The following is a 17314-nucleotide window of genomic DNA, read 5'->3' as shown; positions in this document are numbered from 1 at the left end:
TTCTACTCCCCCTGGCTTTACTCACTATCCCTGTTACTTTCCAAACTGTGAAGTTTGGATTCAGTCAAAGGGCCACACTTGAGGATTTAGAGGGCCACATGTGACCTCGAGGCTGCACCCCACCCTGAGTTTGGACCACCCTTTATGTTTTGACTTCTTTTATTAAAGTATAAACTTCTCAAGGCCAGGGCTCATCATTACTTTTTTATTTGTATCTCAAGTGTTTAACAAAGTTCTTGGTACAGGGTAAGCACTTAAAACATGCTTTTTTTAAAAATCCATTATCACATTTGATCCTCACAACAACCCTATATGGTGAGTGTTACAGATGTTACTATCTCCAATTAACAGATGAGAAAACAGACGGAGAGTTTAGGTGATTTATCCAAAGCCACACAGGCACTCTAAGTCTAGCACCATCTAGTACCAATGAGACCATCCAGCTAATCTTCTTCTGTCACCCCACTTCCTTTGCCCACCTTCCATTACCTTTTTGTGTTCTTATAATGGCTCTTTCTCAAGATCATATTTCCCTTTGTGCCCTTCCTTCTTCTGGTCCTTAACTGTGGCTCATTCAGTTGTCTGCCAACTTAGGGCTCCAGGGAATTCAGAGGCCCAGCAAAAGTCATCACCCCACAAATCCCTCTGTGCTTCCTCTAGGCTCCCCAAAGCCCGGCTACTAAGCTCATCAGAAACAAACATACCCTGCCCCTTGCCTCATTAGTTAACACAAAGGCTAGCTGCCTTTATACCTGTTATACTCGAGTGTCTCTGTTGGAGTATGTAGTGCATAGAGACAGAAGAGACCTTAAAATCAGTCTAGCCTTTCTCCTCTTCCTATTTTACAGGTCAGGAAATGGAGACTCAGAGAAATTAATTATTGCTTAAGGTCACACAGGTCTCAAGCAGTAGAGCCAGTGTGTCTCCAAATTCAGAATACTTTACCTAAGGATTTTGTTGAGAAGTCCACATGTAGAGTATATCAGGGATCTGTTTCTTTGCCCAGGATTATAATGAGTAGCTTTTTAAGTTAACTAAAATGGTAGGAATGAGTACTGCACTATAGTTAGTCATTAGGAAAGAAGAATAACATTATTTAGATAAAGCTTTATGGTTACTAAATAATCATTCAGTTAGTCATTTAAGAAATCAGTTGACAAGAATTTATCGAGTACTTCCTGTGCTAAATGCTAGGGGCACAATGAAAGATATGTGTGTGTATATTGTAATATGTGTAGTATATGTATACAATACACACATACCTGCATATATACATATATATGTGTATACATACACATACATCATGTATGTATATATGTATAATCATTAGCAAAGAAAATTGAAAAGGAATGTTTGGATAGATAGGAGGAGAACCAGAAGAGAACAATGTCATGAAAACCTAGATAGGAGAGAGTATCCAGGAGAAGATGATAATGTCAGATATGTGAAAGGAGGCAGGAAGTATAAGATTGAAAAAAGACCATAGATTAAGCAGTCAATAGACTGTTGGTAATAGATTGTTGGGGAGGGCAGTTTGAGTTGAATGATGAGGTGGGAAGCCAGATTGCAGAGTGTTGTAAAGACAGTGAAAAGAGAGGAGGTGGAACCCCTCTTTAAAGATGGCTTTATCAATGATATTAGCCATAATTAGTGGGGATGATTGCATGAAGTGAGGGTTTTGTAAGCATGGAGGAGACATAGATGTGTTTCATTTCCATTCTCTCATTTGTTCGTTATATAACCCTGGGAGGAAAATAGTACAAGAAGTATTATGCTCATATTCCAGGTAGGGAACTGAGTTTCAGAGTGGTCAAGTGATTTGCTTAAAGTCATATGGTTAGAAAGTGATAGAACTGGTACTCATATCTAGATCACCTGACGTCTAGACCAGTGCTATTTTCACTCTATGGCATGGTCATGGACTACTTTATTAGCTAACAGGTCCAGCCTTGCGGGATTGGTCTCATTCAGATTGTCTTTAGTTTCAGGAAGGTTTCTGAGCAGTGGAGCTATTATGGAAGACTTGAATACTTCCCAAAACATGGCTTTGTGAGCAGTAGTGACATTGCCAGCATGTAATATACTCAGAAGCAGTCAAAGATTGTGCAGTATAAATGTTACTAGTTTTAGACCATTTGATAACTACAGCCTAGAAGTTGGGGGGAAAATATGACATATTCAGCTCCCTTTTTGTAATTGTCTTGTAGCCACATAACAAGGATTGATGGGTTTGCTTGAAGTCATTTAGTAGAAGACAATAATAGCAACATCTATTTTTTTAGACTGTAACCCTGATTCCTTAAAGAATAACAGTAATAATACACAGCTTCAAAACTTAAGAACAATTTAAATAAATATGTAACACATATATGCATATATTATATATACATATATATTATATGTAAGACATATATTCAAATAGTCCTAACATATATCTTTAAGGTTTTTTTTTTTAATCAAGATTTATCCAACTTTTTTTTTTTTTTTTGGTTATTATTTGATCGCCTAAAAGAGGGTTCTTAATTTGCTAGATTCTGAAACTGAGGTGTCTTTATTGAACTTTCTCTTTAAAAAAAATCTACTTGTTCCAAAGTGTGAAGCAAAGATCTGCCCCTGACATATGGTGCTTGGTTATCATAACTAATTGCAATTTGAGCCCTTTGCTCCTTTCTTTAGCAGAAAAAAAAAGTCCAGTGAATAATATCAATCATTCCTATCATGTTTTAAAAATCCACAAAAGGGTTAAATTCTGATTATGATGGTGATATGCAAGGCCACAGAGGAAGTCAGCTCTCCCACACACACCTCAGCAAAATTCTTAAAAGGGCAGCAGAACAAACAATGATTAAGAAAACCAAAGAGAAACCAAGATGAGTCCAGGACTTTACCAAAGGATGGAGAGAGAAGAGTGTGAGTTCTGAGAGAGGCATTATGTCAGGAAAGCCAGAATCTGGCTATCCATGTATGAATTGATGCAGAGTGAAGTGATTAGAACCAGAACAACAATTTATTCAATGAATACAATATCATAAAGGAAAACCTCTCTAAATACCTTCATGACTCTGATCAATGATATGATGAATTATGACTTCCAAAGATTAATGATGAAACATGCTTCCCATCTCTTGGCAGGAAGATGATAGACCGTAGGGTCAGAATGAGACATACATTTTCAGAAATGACCAATGTCTCCATTTGTTTTGCTTGCCTCTACTTCTTTGCTATAAGGGAAGTCCTCCATGTAAGGGGGAGGGAAGCTGTAGAGGGAGCCAGGATGTAGTGATAGTAATGCCCCCCAAAAGAAGCATGAAACATTTACAAAATACACAGTACAGAATGTCAGGAAGTTCAGAAGGGGCAGAGAAAAGCAGAGTTATGGGTTCTCTTACTGGTGAATTTAATATATATTTTAAAAAGAAGGTGTATGTAATAGAGATTCATGGCTTCATACAATACTTATTTTCTGTTCTTTACATTTGGGGAAAAAAGTTCATGCTTGTTAAGTTTGCAATAAAACAAAAGTTATATATGTACACACATATATATGTGTATATACACATACATACATGTAGATATGCATATATGTATGCATGTGTGTGTACACATACATGGAGTGCTATCTGAATATTTTCTAGAATATATACTCAGTCATGAAATATGATATAAATCTGTACCCCCTAAAATGAGGAATGAAGGTGCAGTCTATGAATAATTAATGTGGTTATCAGATTTCATAATAGTTGAACTGAGCTCTTCTGAGTTTGAAGGGTATGCAAGGCCTGAACCAACAAGTTTGGGTAAATAACACCACAATTTCAATTTGTTATTCCCATTGTTTTTCTTACTAGGATAACATACCTACAACTATTTCCACCTTTTACTCAGCTGAACTAAAGAGTGCATGAATGGTTAAAGACAAAGAGGGGATATAGGTTCCAGCAATGGTGTGTTACAGGAATGGCTATTGGACTCTCAGATGTTTTCCTAGACTGAATTAGAGAGTGGAGATAGTCACATCATGGTTGGCCTACAATGCTAAATATATGTACTTCCTAGGATTTTGTTACTCTGGGTCAAAAGCCTCACTTTCATCCACCTGAGCACTAACTCTGGGTGATAATGATTTAATACTACAAGGGAAGCAATAGCTGAGGCATCAAAGCTCCTTTGGAGCCCTCCTCTATTTTGTTAGTCATGCATATTTCATATGCTACATATCCCTAAAAAAGGAAATGCGGTGGGTTTGCAGGACTGGATACTATTATGAGACCAAGGAACGGGTTCATCAAAAGATAGCATATGGTGGTCAACAAAGGAAATTTCGAGATCTGCACTCACTCATAGAGTTCCTAGAATGAGAAAGGTCCCACTGTACTCTTCCCTAGTCCAAATGTATCTGGGACATTTTCTTCTTTTCTAGAGATACATTTTATTAATACATTGGCAATTTTGTTGTTGTTCAGTCACTTTTCAGGTGTGTCTGACTCTTCATGACCCCATCTGGCAAATATACTGGAGTAGTTTGCCATTTCCTTCTCCAGCTCACTTTACAGATGAAGAAACTGAGGCAAACAGGGTTAAATATCTTGCCTGGGGTCACCCAGCTATTAAGGCCAAATTTGAACTCAGGAATATGAGTCTTCCTGAATCCAGACCAGGCACTCCATCCACTGTGCCACCTAGTTGCCCTGATATCGACAAGTTAGAACATGTACAGATAAAAGTAATCAGTATAGTGAGGGAGCTGTAGATGATACTAAATGAGGATTGATGAAAGAAACCTAGAATCTTTGACCTGCAGAGGACTTAAGGGGAAAATGATAACTATATTAAAACATTTGAAAGATTGTGTTTGACATAATGAGTTCGAGATGCTTATGGGACATCTAGGTTGAAATATCCAAGAGACAATTGGAGATGCGTGATTGTAGCTCAACAGAGAAACTAAGCTTGGATTTAAAGATTTGAGATCAATCAGCATAGTGACGATAATTGAATCCTCCTATGGAAGAGGACTACTGTTCTGCTTTGCCCCAGACACTATAATTAAGCACCATGACGGGAAGCTGAAGGAGGCTGAATTTGGCTTTATGTAAGAAATGCATTCCTAAAAAATAGAGTTATTTGGGAGAAGTGGACTGCCTAAGGAGGGTGGGTCAAGCTTTTCTTTCACTTGAGGTCTTCAGACAGAGGCTAGATGACTACTTGTCAAGAATACTGTGAAGGGAATTCTTCATCAGTCATGGATTCAACTAGATGACCTTTGAAGTCCTTTCTGATTCTGAAATTCTGTGCTTTGGTGAATCTGTCATTCTGTGATTTATTATAAGGCAAAAAAATAGATCAGACAAGGAAAATAAAGGTTGCCTACTACTAAGAAAATATAATCTATTTTATATTAACTTAACTTCTCCAAGAAATTCACCTTGAATTGAATTCTTACCATGCTCCCCACTTCTGCTCATTCCTCTAATTTATTTATCTTTCTAATTTTCCCACATACTTGCCATGTTAGATGTTTGCTAGTGTTGCTCAGAATCACAGGATTTAGAGCTGAAAAAAATCTTAAGAGACTATCTAGTCTAACCACCTTATTTTGTAAATAAACTGAAGCCTAGAGGGATGTAGTCACCTTGACCAAGGTCACGCAAAGCCCATTTTTAAACACAGTTGTCTTACTCTTTTCTCAGAGCAGCATGGTATCATGCAAAGGTACCAAAGACATGACCCATGGGCCCTATGAAGCCCACAGCAGCCCCAAGGGTGGCCTCAATCAGATTAAAATGCAATTGGAAAATATTTAACAAAATAAATAATTTATTTATTTAACATATTTAGTTTTCAGCATTGGTTTTCACAAGAGTTTGAATTACAAATTTTCTCCCCATTTCTCCGCCCCTCCCACTCCAAGATGGCATATATTCTGGTTGCCCTGTTCCCCAGTCAGCCCTCCCTTCTGTCACCCCACTCCCCTCCCATCCCCTTTTCCCTTCCCCTCATGTAGGGCAAGCTAAATTTCTACTCCCCATTGCCTGTGTATCTTATTTTCTAGTTGCATGAAAAAAACTTTTTTTTTTTTGTTTTTGAACATCTGTTTTTAAAAACTTTGGGTTCCAAATTCTGCCCCCTCCTCCCTTCCCACCCACCCTCCCCAAGAAGTCAAGCAATTCAACATAGGCCATATGTGTATCATTATAACAAAATAAATAAAACTACAACATAAGACATAACATATAAAACATAACAAGATAATAACAGTATGTAATTTTCTAAGTCAATATGCACCCCCACAGGGATCCTCATAGCTAAGTTAGTGGTTCCTGTTTCTAATTGAGTTTGATACCACTGAGGTGGTGGCCTTGGAGGCAGAAGGACATGGATTTGAGTCCTGTTTCTGTAACACAAATTGACTCTAACTCTGGGATAGCTGTTTAACCTCAGTACTCTGAAGGACTCTCTAAGAACATACATTGCTGAGAAGGTGCCAACCTGCATTGGTAGAGGGAGTTGTCTCACCTGGGAGTCCTCTATAATGAAGAAAGTGTAGTACCTGTTTCTTTCACCATCTATTGGTTTGATTTAATTATCAATCTATTTTATCCACAGTTGCATTGTTTTTTTGTCAGGCCTTTGCTAATAAGGTAATCTTAAATGGCAAAAATTATCTTCATAGTTCTTTGTCTAGCCCTAATTACAGTATCATATATGAGTAGAATGAGATTCATGTATTTAAAATCCCTTTGTGGCATGTAAGCCTGCAGATAAGTTTATGTGATCTTTAAAATGTATAGTTAGAAAATCCAGGGAACATACTCATGATCTGGTCTAGGGAAAGTCCCTGCCTCTTTGAGTCCTGGTTTCCTTGTTTCTAAAACAAATTTATCAAGTGTTCATTAGACACCTGCTATAAGCAAAGTACTGTGCTGGATGAGGAGAATGCAGAAATAAACTGTTGCCACTCCTTATCCCCTGAGGAACTAACGGTAGGAGTGAGGGAGAGGGAGGAGATAACATGTACAAAGAGAAGGAAATAGAAAATATAAATAAAATAAAACTAAAATGATACAAATAAAAATTAAATTGAAACTAACATCTTTGGCAGGAAAAATACTAAAGTGGATTGGGAGCTGAAGTAGTATTTAGGAAGACCTGTGTACCTTGGCAAGCCATGGGATCCTAGGAGAGTCATGTAAAACTCTCTGGGCTTGTCATCTATAAAATGAGGAACTTAGATTTGATGACCTCAAAGACTAGTACTAGATCTAAATCTATGATCCTGTGCTCCTGAGATCAAGAAACTTAAGTCAGGAGTTCCTGGGTTCAAATTCTACTTTGGGGACTTACTAGCTTTGTGACCCTGGGCAAGTCCTTAAGCTATCCAGGTCTCCATTTCCTTATTTATAAAATGATGGGGAGGGCCTAGAGGAGGATGAGAATAGGAAAGGTCACTTTTAAGAGGTGGTACATGGTGCTTTGGGTAGAGAGTAGGGTCTGGTTTCGGGAAGACTCTTCTTCTTGAGTCAAATATGGTCTCAGACACTTACTAGTTGTGTGACCCTGGGCAAGTCACTTAACCCTGTTTGCCTCCATTTTCTTACCTGTAAAATGAGCTAAACAAGGATATGGCAAACCACTCCAGCATCTTTGCCAAGAAAGCCCCAAATGGGGTCATAAAGAGTTGGGCATGACTGAAAAACAACTTGACGTAAGTTGTGAAAGGAGTTAGAAAATTCCAAGAAGCAGAGATAAGGAAGGGATATATCTCTGGAAGAGTGGACAGCTTGTGCAAGGGTGTGGTGACAGGAGGCAGGATGTTGGGTATAGGGGATAGCAAGTGGGCTTGTTCAGCTGAAACTTAGAATATGTAAAAAGCAGTAAAGTGAATGAAATTTATCTGGAATGTTGAGTTGAGGCCATATCATGAAGGACTTTGGGTGTCAACTGGAAGAGTTTGTATTTTTATCTTAGAGTCATTAAGGAGTCACTAAAGCTTCCTAAGAAGAGGAGAGATGTGATTAGGCTTGTGGTTTAAGAATATCAATTTGAAAGCTTGCATGGAAAATGGGTTTGAGAGCAGAGAGACTTGGGTAGGGGAGACCAACTGGGAGATAATGCGGTAGTCTAAGTGATATATGTTCTAAAATATTTATAGCATCTCTCTTTGTGGAGTAAAGAACTGGAAACTGCCCATTGATTGGGGAATGGCTGAACAAGTTATGGTATGGAAATGCTGGTTTTATTTCATAAATTAAAAAAGTCTGGGTGAAAAGCTGTGAGGGTCTAAATTAGGGTAGTTGTAATGTGAGAAGAAATAAGAGAACAAAGATGAGTGATGTTGCAAAGATATAGTTGTTAAGACTTGGCAATTGATGAGATGGGGAGTGAAAGTTAAGAATGACAGTCTAAGAACTGGGGTGACTAGAAGTACAGCAGTATATGAGAACCGAAGGAAAAGCTTGAGCTGGCATCTGTCTCTCCTTTTTAAGCATCCCATCCCCCAGATATTGTCATAAGGTGGGGGAGGACCAAGATACCATGCAGCTTTGGTTATATCATACTTTCAAAGCTCCAAGTCATTTCATTGTTGAGCCACATTTTTCCTCATAAGTATCCAAGGCTCAGGATCACCTCTATGGAGTATATTTAAACATTCTTACATGTGGATTGAATAGAACACCACTACATGCCTTCACATTATTCCTGTGTTCTTTTTCTAAGGATATGTCAAAGAAAAAAAAATCTTAATGCTGTGTGGCAGTTCTACCAAAATAATTTTATTTAACATTAGTCTAATATCTAAGCCATTTTTGGCTTAAAGAGAGAGAGATGCTAACTAGCATAGTTTGCCCATGCATTCCAACATGACTATCCCTTCAAAATGGGACTCTGGATTGTTAAAATACAGTTTTGGTGTTAACATACCAAAATAATAGTCACTGTATAGTTCCTTTTTTGCCTACTACTCTCAAGAGTTCTTCTGGAGAAAATATAGAGACCTCTTCCCTGTGATCAGTATGATCTTGTCTGAATGACAACACTATTTCTTTAGGAGTTGGAGGAGGTGGGAGTCACTTCAGGGGTGGAAATTGATGATCCGAAACAAGGCGAGAATCACTATATCATCTGCTCCAGGTTTTGCTTACACCCTTAATCTACTTCCCCAGGAAAAGGCCTTTTATCCTTCACTTAATCCAGTTTCAGACTTGGGAATCTGGAAACAGTTTTTAGGCCAGTGAATTATTTTTTCTTAATATTTTTAATTTAACTAAAATGAGGTTTTTAATATATTTCCATTCATAGAAGATAGGAAGGACTTAAAGGTATTTTTCTATTTATGTAGTAAAAGTCCAAATTCTTCCACTTTGGTGCTGAAATGAGTCAGTTGTAGGCTCAGAGGATTGAATTCCCTTTACTTGAATGGAAATTAAGTGTAAGGTCTCCTTCTGTAAAGACTAAAGTAAGAGTGGGTTGTGTGTACAGGTCACATGTGTTACCCATCATGGAAGAAAAGGAAAGATGAGACTAGGACACCTTAGCAGAAATATCTCATTACTCTTGTGCAGGATGCTTTGGCCACTCGCCTAGTCAAAGAATTAAAAGAAAGTCACCACAATGATTTAATTCCATTAATTTTATTTTTTTAATTTCTTTTTTATCCTTAAATTTTTTATCCATTTAAAAAATTTTTAAAACAATTAAAGCATAGACTTTTTGTTCTATTTTTCATTTTCAAAATATCTCTATCCCTCCTTTCTCCCCCACCCAATGAGATAGCAAGATAAACAATACGTACTACAAATGTGCATTGTCACGCAAAACGAATTTCTTTGTCATCTTAATTCCATTAATTTTCAATAACTGGTCATTTCCCTTAAACCTTGGTCCTACTGAATCTTAGTAACACCTTCCTTACTTTCAGAAGTGAACCAAATCTTACCAATTTTTATGGTATATATGCCAGTTCTTAATTGAACAAGTGAAATCACAATTTGCTCAGGTGTTTTATTGCTCTATTTTCATTCCAAGGTGCTTTTCACAGTCTGCTTTTTAAAAAGGCATTTCCTCAGCACAAATATGCATCTCGTATAACTTTATTGCATTTGCTCAGAGTTGCTGAGAGTACAAATTTAACTTTCTTACCAATAGGTGACTGGCTATTGGCACATTGGGTTTTATTGGGTTGAAATTGCCAGGATTTCTTTTTCCTTTGTATTTTTTAGGAGAGAGCTGCTGAAACCCATCATACAAATTCTTTTTTCCATGCGATTACCAAAGTAGGCACTTGTGTGGCAGTTCTGGCTAACAAGCCTTTGTTTCTCGTGACCTGTAGAGACAACTTCAGCCTCTGTGTACTGTTGAAATATTGGTTTTGTTAGTGGATATCTAAAAGTACGGTAGGCCACATGTCTATCATTTAAATAGCACTAGGAAAGTTATTCCTGGTTGCCATAAGAATATCACATGCCCCATGTTTCCCTGGTCTGGATGAAACAGGCCTAGGGTAGAGTCTGACCACTTATTCATCTGACAAGGTATACACTCTTGTTTGTTTTTCTAGACCATTAGTCACTCATTTTAAGTGCAGCTCAGTCAAGTGTTGGCGGTTTGCTTCCAAAACAAACACATTGAATCTGAGGAAAGGAAAAGAGGGTCAGGTATTTAAAAATACAAGGTTATGAGTATGTATTAAGTTATTTTTAGCTTTATTACGAATGCTAACAACTGCCACGAAATGCCTAATCATAGAAGAGAATTTCAATGACTATTTTGTCCAAAGAAATTAATTATTCCCAAAGAGCTCTGAGAATTCACAGACATGATTTGATAATGCTGCTAGGTTAAAGGCAAGAATCTCTGCTTGTAAGCAGTATAATTATTTTCTATCCCACCTGAGAAACAGTATGATGATAAATTTTAAATATACCATTCACTATTGATATGGTTACTTAAAATAAAATGTCTTTATCTTGAAGTATTGATATAAATTAAACTTTATCAATGAACTCATGTTCCTATTTGTGTTAATAAATATAGTATTTTCTTTGTTTTTTTTTCCCCACTCAGCAATTAAATGGGGTATTTATGTCATCAATCATACTTTTTTTTTCTTTGTTCTTTTTGGAACATGCTCATTTAGCATATTTCAAAAATGCCTATGTATAAGTAGAATTTTATCTAAATGTCTTTATAATCATTCACTTGTAAGGTAGGGAACATCATTAAAGGATTGAAAATGCTTGTGAAGTTAGGCTTTTAACTAGAAATCTTAGATAAGGAAATTATTGTACATTTCATGAATAGAACTTCATGTAACATTGGGTTTTAAAAGTACAGGGTAATAATTCTACTATTGCTCCTCTGTGAAATCTATATTACTTCATACTAGTTGCAAAACATTTAAAAATCATCATATTTTTTACTCAGTCATAATTGGAGCCAGCTAGGTGTTTCGATGAATAGATAGAGTGCTGGTCCTGGAGTCAGGAAGCCCTGAGTTCAAATCGGGCCTCAAGACACTCACTAGCTGTGTGTCCCTGGCAAGGTACTTAACCTCTTTTTGCCTTAATCCACTGGAGAAGGAAATGGCAAACCACTGCAGCATCTTTGCCAAGATAACCCCATGTGAGGCCATCAAGGGTCAGACATGACTGAACAATGACAAATGAATAAGAGAATAGACATTTAATTGGATCTTCGGAGCTTGAGAAACTCAGATTCTTGCTTTCTTGTTATTCTTCTTTTATGTTGATTTTTAGTTTAACCTTCTAAATAATGTGTTTGAGCCCTGTAAACTTTTCCTGAATAGTGAAATAAAGCTTATGTTTGTGCTCTTGGTTTTCCATTAAAGTAACTACACATATAGTTGCCTTCTTCAATAACGGAGAGGTTTCCCAGGTATTGTTTATCAGAAAATTTTCCAAAGAATTATCAGAAAGCTACAGGCAGTGGCTTTTGTACATGTAGTAGTTATTAAGAGGGACATCTTGGTGACTTTAGGAGACCAAAACAAATATAAGAAATCCTTTTGTAGTTGGTATATATAATTAGCATCATCAGGTGGAAAGGGAACTGGCTCTGACCTCAGAGAACTTGGATACAGATTCTGTCTCAGACTTGTGTCACCTGGGGCCAGTCACTTCATCTTTCTGGATCTCAGTTTTCTCATCTAGGAGGTAAAGGGGTTGAAGTAGATGCTCTCTGAGGTTCCTTCTAGTTCTAAATCAATCTAAGATCGTCACCACAATACACTTAGATAGTGCATTATGACGTGCATATTTCTTCATTTCATCCTAACGATAATTCTAGGAGGGGAAGAGTATAGCAATATTCTTACCATTGTATAGATGAGAAAATTGAGGCCCAATGGGATTAAACCATTTGCTCAACATACTAGTAAGTGGAGGAGATAGGCCCTGAATGCAGGTCTTTTAACTCAGAGGCAAGTATTCTCTACACTATGTTCTATGAATTTATGAATAAAAATAAGGGATTTGCTATCCACTGACAAGCATTTATTAAATATGAATGATGTACCAGGCACTATAATAGGCACTGGGCTTAGAAGTACGAGTAATGAGAAAAATCTTTGAAAGAAGTTTACATGCTAATGAGCAGGCAACAGGGGAGTTTGAATATATAATATGTAAGTATATCGCATCTCACACTGAGTACCTACTATTTGCCAGGTACTGCATGTGTGTACACATGTATGTCTGCATATACATATATATATGTTTACTTACTTATTTTATATTATTTTCTATATATTTTATACTCAAAACAAAAAGAAAATAAATGTAAATATATACAATATAGCTAAGTAAATACATGTGTTTATGTGCATGTGTGTGTATGTTCCTCTTGCCTCCCCATTATATTGCAAACTTCTTTCAATGTTGGATTTGTTCTTCCTGTCCCAATACCTAGTACCTGGGTACACACACATACATATATATGTTATATATGTTTATATACATATACGTAGCATGTACATATTAAATACAACTACAGATCTATACATATTAAAAAGAAAAATGTAAATGTGTATATATACATATATGTAAATGCTTGTATATATGTTTATGTGTGTGTGTATATATATATATTACTTATATGTTAAACACAAAATAGTTAAGGAGAGAGTGTACTAGTAGGTAGGCTGAATCAGGCAGAACTTCATGCACAGCATGAAATTTGAGCTAAGTTTGGAAGGAAGATCAGGATTCTCTGAGACAGAAGTGAAAAGGGAGTGCATTTCAGTCATGGAGTAGGGAGGGGAAGTGCAGATACACAGTTAGATAGTGTCCTGTGTAAGTTGCTGAGAGAAGGCCAGTTTGGCTGTATTACAGAGTGCAGGAAGGGGTGTAATGCCCAATGAAACTGGAAAGATAGGAGGTGGCTAGGTTGTGAAGGACTTCCAGAGCTAAACAGAAGAGATCATGTTTTATCCAACAGTCATAAAAACCACTGGGATTGAGTAGAGGAGTCGCATGGTTAGATCTGTACTTTAGGAAAATTACTTTGGCAGCTGAGTGTATGCTGGACTGGAGGGGGAGAGACTTGAGTTGGGAGGAACCATTTAGGAGATAGCAGCAATAATCTAAATTATGAAGTTATTAAAAAATATAAATCAGGTAAGGAAAGAACTTTATATTCGTTTCTTTTGGGTGAAAGTGATGTGAGCAATGTTTCACATGCAATGTATAGATAAAAATGGATAGGAATAAAAAGAGAGTAAAAAAAAATTAGAAAGTAAATAATTTATTATTTTGACATCCCAGTACTGGTGTTTTCGCATAAATCCAACCTCCAGTTTTTGCACCCCAGGTCTTCTGTACTCTCCTGGAAACTCACCTAGAGCACAAGGAGAAAATGAACCAAGGCTCAAGTGACAAGAACCCAGTGATGACCTTAGTGCTGGTGTCAAATCCTATGACTAAATCCGCTGGCACCCTTCACTAAAACCATTTAAATATCTAAAACAGAGAGGACACAGGATAAGCAGAGAGTGACAAGTCCAGAGGAGATGACTAAGAGCAAGCAGTGATTCCAGATACAGTCATTCCCTCAACATTTTTGCACATCAGAAGAAATAAACTTTTCTGCATTTCATTCTATCCCAGCATCATAGCCCTTTCTCATGTATAATGGTCTTTGATTTTTTTTTTTTTTTGCAGGCCTTTATTCTAGTGCAATGCTTTCCTATGAAGCACATTCAAGCTGAGTTTTGGAACAGAACAGGCTGCTTGTGCCTAGAGAGCTAATCTGTGAGTATGTCCTTTCGGTTTGTCACAGTGATTTTTTTTTTTGTCTAATTTCTCTGGATCTGGTTCTCTACTTAATTAGTGGCCTATAAATGAATGACATTTTTAGCCTAATTTAGGAAGTTGGGGTGATAAGGGTTGGGAAACCCATAAAATACCAAGTTTAATTGTCATTTTTCTAGTAAACTTTAATTCACACACACACACACACACACACACACACACACACACACACATTTTTACAAAGGGGTGATCCAGTATTCTTATAACCATCAATAAACCCTTATAAACTTATATACACACATATGTAAACATATATATAGACACACATAGATATATACATACATATATGCACGTTTGTATAAATAACCCTTATAAACCCTTCAATCTATACACAGTATTCTGAATCAACCAAGCCATATTCATATTTCACATGCTTATCATGTGAGGTCTCAATAAAGGCTCTGTACATTGACATGTTAATAAAAGTTATATGGCAAATTCATAGGGATTCAACAAGTATATATTAAAAGCCAATTGGAAGACACACTATATCCCAGAGGTCTCCCTTTTCATTTCAAAGTAGATTCTCAACCCAGACAATTCCAGAATTATTTTGGCCTGACAGATATTTACCAGAGGAGTGAAAGTCTGAGATCAGCTATCTTAAAAATAGCTCCAGATTGGGCCTCCAGAGGTAGGGTCTGGAATTACCCAATTAAATTGTTGGCAGCAAAGGATTATGGAGGGAACTCTTTGACTTGAGGAATCTTTTTGCATGTTCCATCACATTTTGTTTAACAGAACACCTTTAAAAAATGTGTGTTAATGCATGCATAAATACTGACACAGCCATAAATATATATGTTTGTACACATACCTGTGGTAATGTATAGATATTGCCTACTCTGGTGGTTTGTTGAATCTGTGAACTCATTGATATGGGTGTTCCCTCATTTGATTCAGATGACAACATATCCCAGGTGATGCATGCTCATGTTCTCCCATGCATTTAAGAATAGAAAATTTGCCAAGAATGACAGAGGCGCCATTCTAGGCTTCCATGCTTTATGATACCTTTATTATAGAGCTTAGGCTTTACATCCATTTTCTTGTGCTCTTGATAATTTGGTAACTAACCTCCTTTTCTGCATCTCTGATTGATGATATTCCTGATGCTACCTCTTGCATGTTGGCAATGGTCAGAAATATAAGGCAGCTTACTTGTGTGTATTGTGTGTCTCTCCAGTGCTTTTTGGGTGAGTTGCAGCATTAGAGATTTTGATGTTTCAATGTTTTCAATTACACAGAATCACTGGGGAAAATGTTTTTTGGTTAACCAGTGTGTTTTGACACATTGGAACAGCTTGTACTTCTTGAAAGCATTGTTTTCTCAAATGCAAAGCTGCCTGGCCTTTTCCTCCAATTTAGTCTTGGGAGCAACACACTCTCTATAGGACCATATTTTCCATATTCGGTTCCTGTCCCAAATAATGATGTTTTAACTCAATGAACTAACCAACCAACTGTATTATTTCATATTCTGGTCCCTAAGAATTTGGGGTTCAGTTGGGGTGGTGGTGGTGGGTTTTTTTCCTGCATTGATTGTCTTGTTATGTTTTGAGGCATGAAGCAGTTCACACAATATCATTTGAAAATAGTAGAATCTAAAGGATATGACTATACATAGGGAATTCCTCTGTCACTGAACATCTTCCATGAGAGTTGCCAATGCCTTTGGAATTTTTTTATTTTGTTACTTATTTGATGTCAGCAGTCGATGATGTTAATATGTATACAAAAACCAAATATACTCATGCGCATGCATACGTACATTCATGTATGTATGCAAATATGTGTATGTATATATGCATTTAATAATAAACAGCAACAGCTAACAATTATATAGTGCTTACTGTGTGCCAAGACAGCTAGGTGACCCCGTGCATAAAGTGCTAGGCCTGGAGTCAGGAAAACTTCTTGAGTCCAGGCCCAGCTCTTCATCTACTGTTCCATGTAGCTGTCTGTATAGGAATAAGTATGTATAGATTGAGAACATGTGATATCATCCCTTTACAAGTGTAGACCACAGCCCTGCTGTGCCTAAAGTAGATTGAATTCCAGAGTAGTTATCTGGCTCAAATCGCTCACCATCCTGTGGCAAAACTTCTGGTAATGATAAGCCCCTCCAAACAAGCTGGGTCAGTGTCTGGTTACAAAACATCATGCTTACTTCCAGGAGGAATGTTGTAAGTCTGTGATCCCTTGACACTGGAGTAAGATATAATGGCAGACACACATACATACAGAGACAGGTGCAATCTGTGTTTAGGTTTAGGGGGCCTCTTTGTCAGGAACAAATGCAGATCATCATTTTCTTTACTTAAAAAATGGAGAATTGCTTAAGGCACTGAGAGGTTTAAGAGCTTGGTCTGGGGCACACAAGCAGGCTAGGACAGAGACATGAACTGAACTGAACCCAGGTATTTTGTCTCTAAAACTAGTTCTCTCTATCCACTAAGCAATGCTTTCTTGGGATACGTAGGTGTGGTTATAAGATCTTATGAAATTATATGTATATATATGTACACACACGTATGTAGATACGGATATATAGATATAGATATACACACATATATACACATATACACACATACTTGTATTGTTAATATATTTTTTACTTGATGGAAAGATCTTTCCCATCCATTAATAGGCCCATGTGACCTGCTTAAGTCACGTGGAAGCCTAAGTCATATCAGCCTGGGTTCTGAGGGTTATGATGCCCTCTGACCTTGAAGAAATACATACATATGTATATATATATATATATACTAATGGTTGGCATTTTGATTTGGGGGCTCACTCATGGGAAGAGTGTTCCTGTGATGTAGACAGATGAAATTCTGGGTAGCCATTAAACAGGCCCCCAGCTTTGAAAACACAGATGTTGGTGCTTCTCTCTCTGGCAACTGTGTATGTTTTGCTATGGAGAGACAGAAGCCCTGTCTGCTGATTTGTGTAATTTCCTCTGTTTGTAATTTCTGCTTGTA

The 17314-nt window shown here is 37.1% G+C and overlaps 1 protein-coding gene across 5 annotated transcripts in view; it reads left to right on the top strand.

Moving 5' to 3' along the window:
• SLC16A7 (solute carrier family 16 member 7) overlaps positions 1 to 17314 on the top strand; it is a 235254-nt gene that overhangs the window by 70540 nt on the left and 147400 nt on the right. For all 5 annotated transcript variants that reach the window (XM_036759284.1, XM_036759280.1, XM_036759283.1 and 2 more), the window contains one exon: positions 14178 to 14267. The gene's annotated coding sequence lies outside the window, so the exon portion shown is untranslated. The remainder of the gene's footprint in view (positions 1 to 14177; positions 14268 to 17314) is intronic.

This window comes from Trichosurus vulpecula, chromosome 5, assembly GCF_011100635.1.
Source record: "Trichosurus vulpecula isolate mTriVul1 chromosome 5, mTriVul1.pri, whole genome shotgun sequence".
NCBI lineage: Eukaryota > Metazoa > Chordata > Mammalia > Diprotodontia > Phalangeridae > Trichosurus > Trichosurus vulpecula.
The sequence above is the reverse complement of the archived record's forward strand: the minus strand, read 5'-3'. Positions and strand labels throughout refer to the sequence as shown.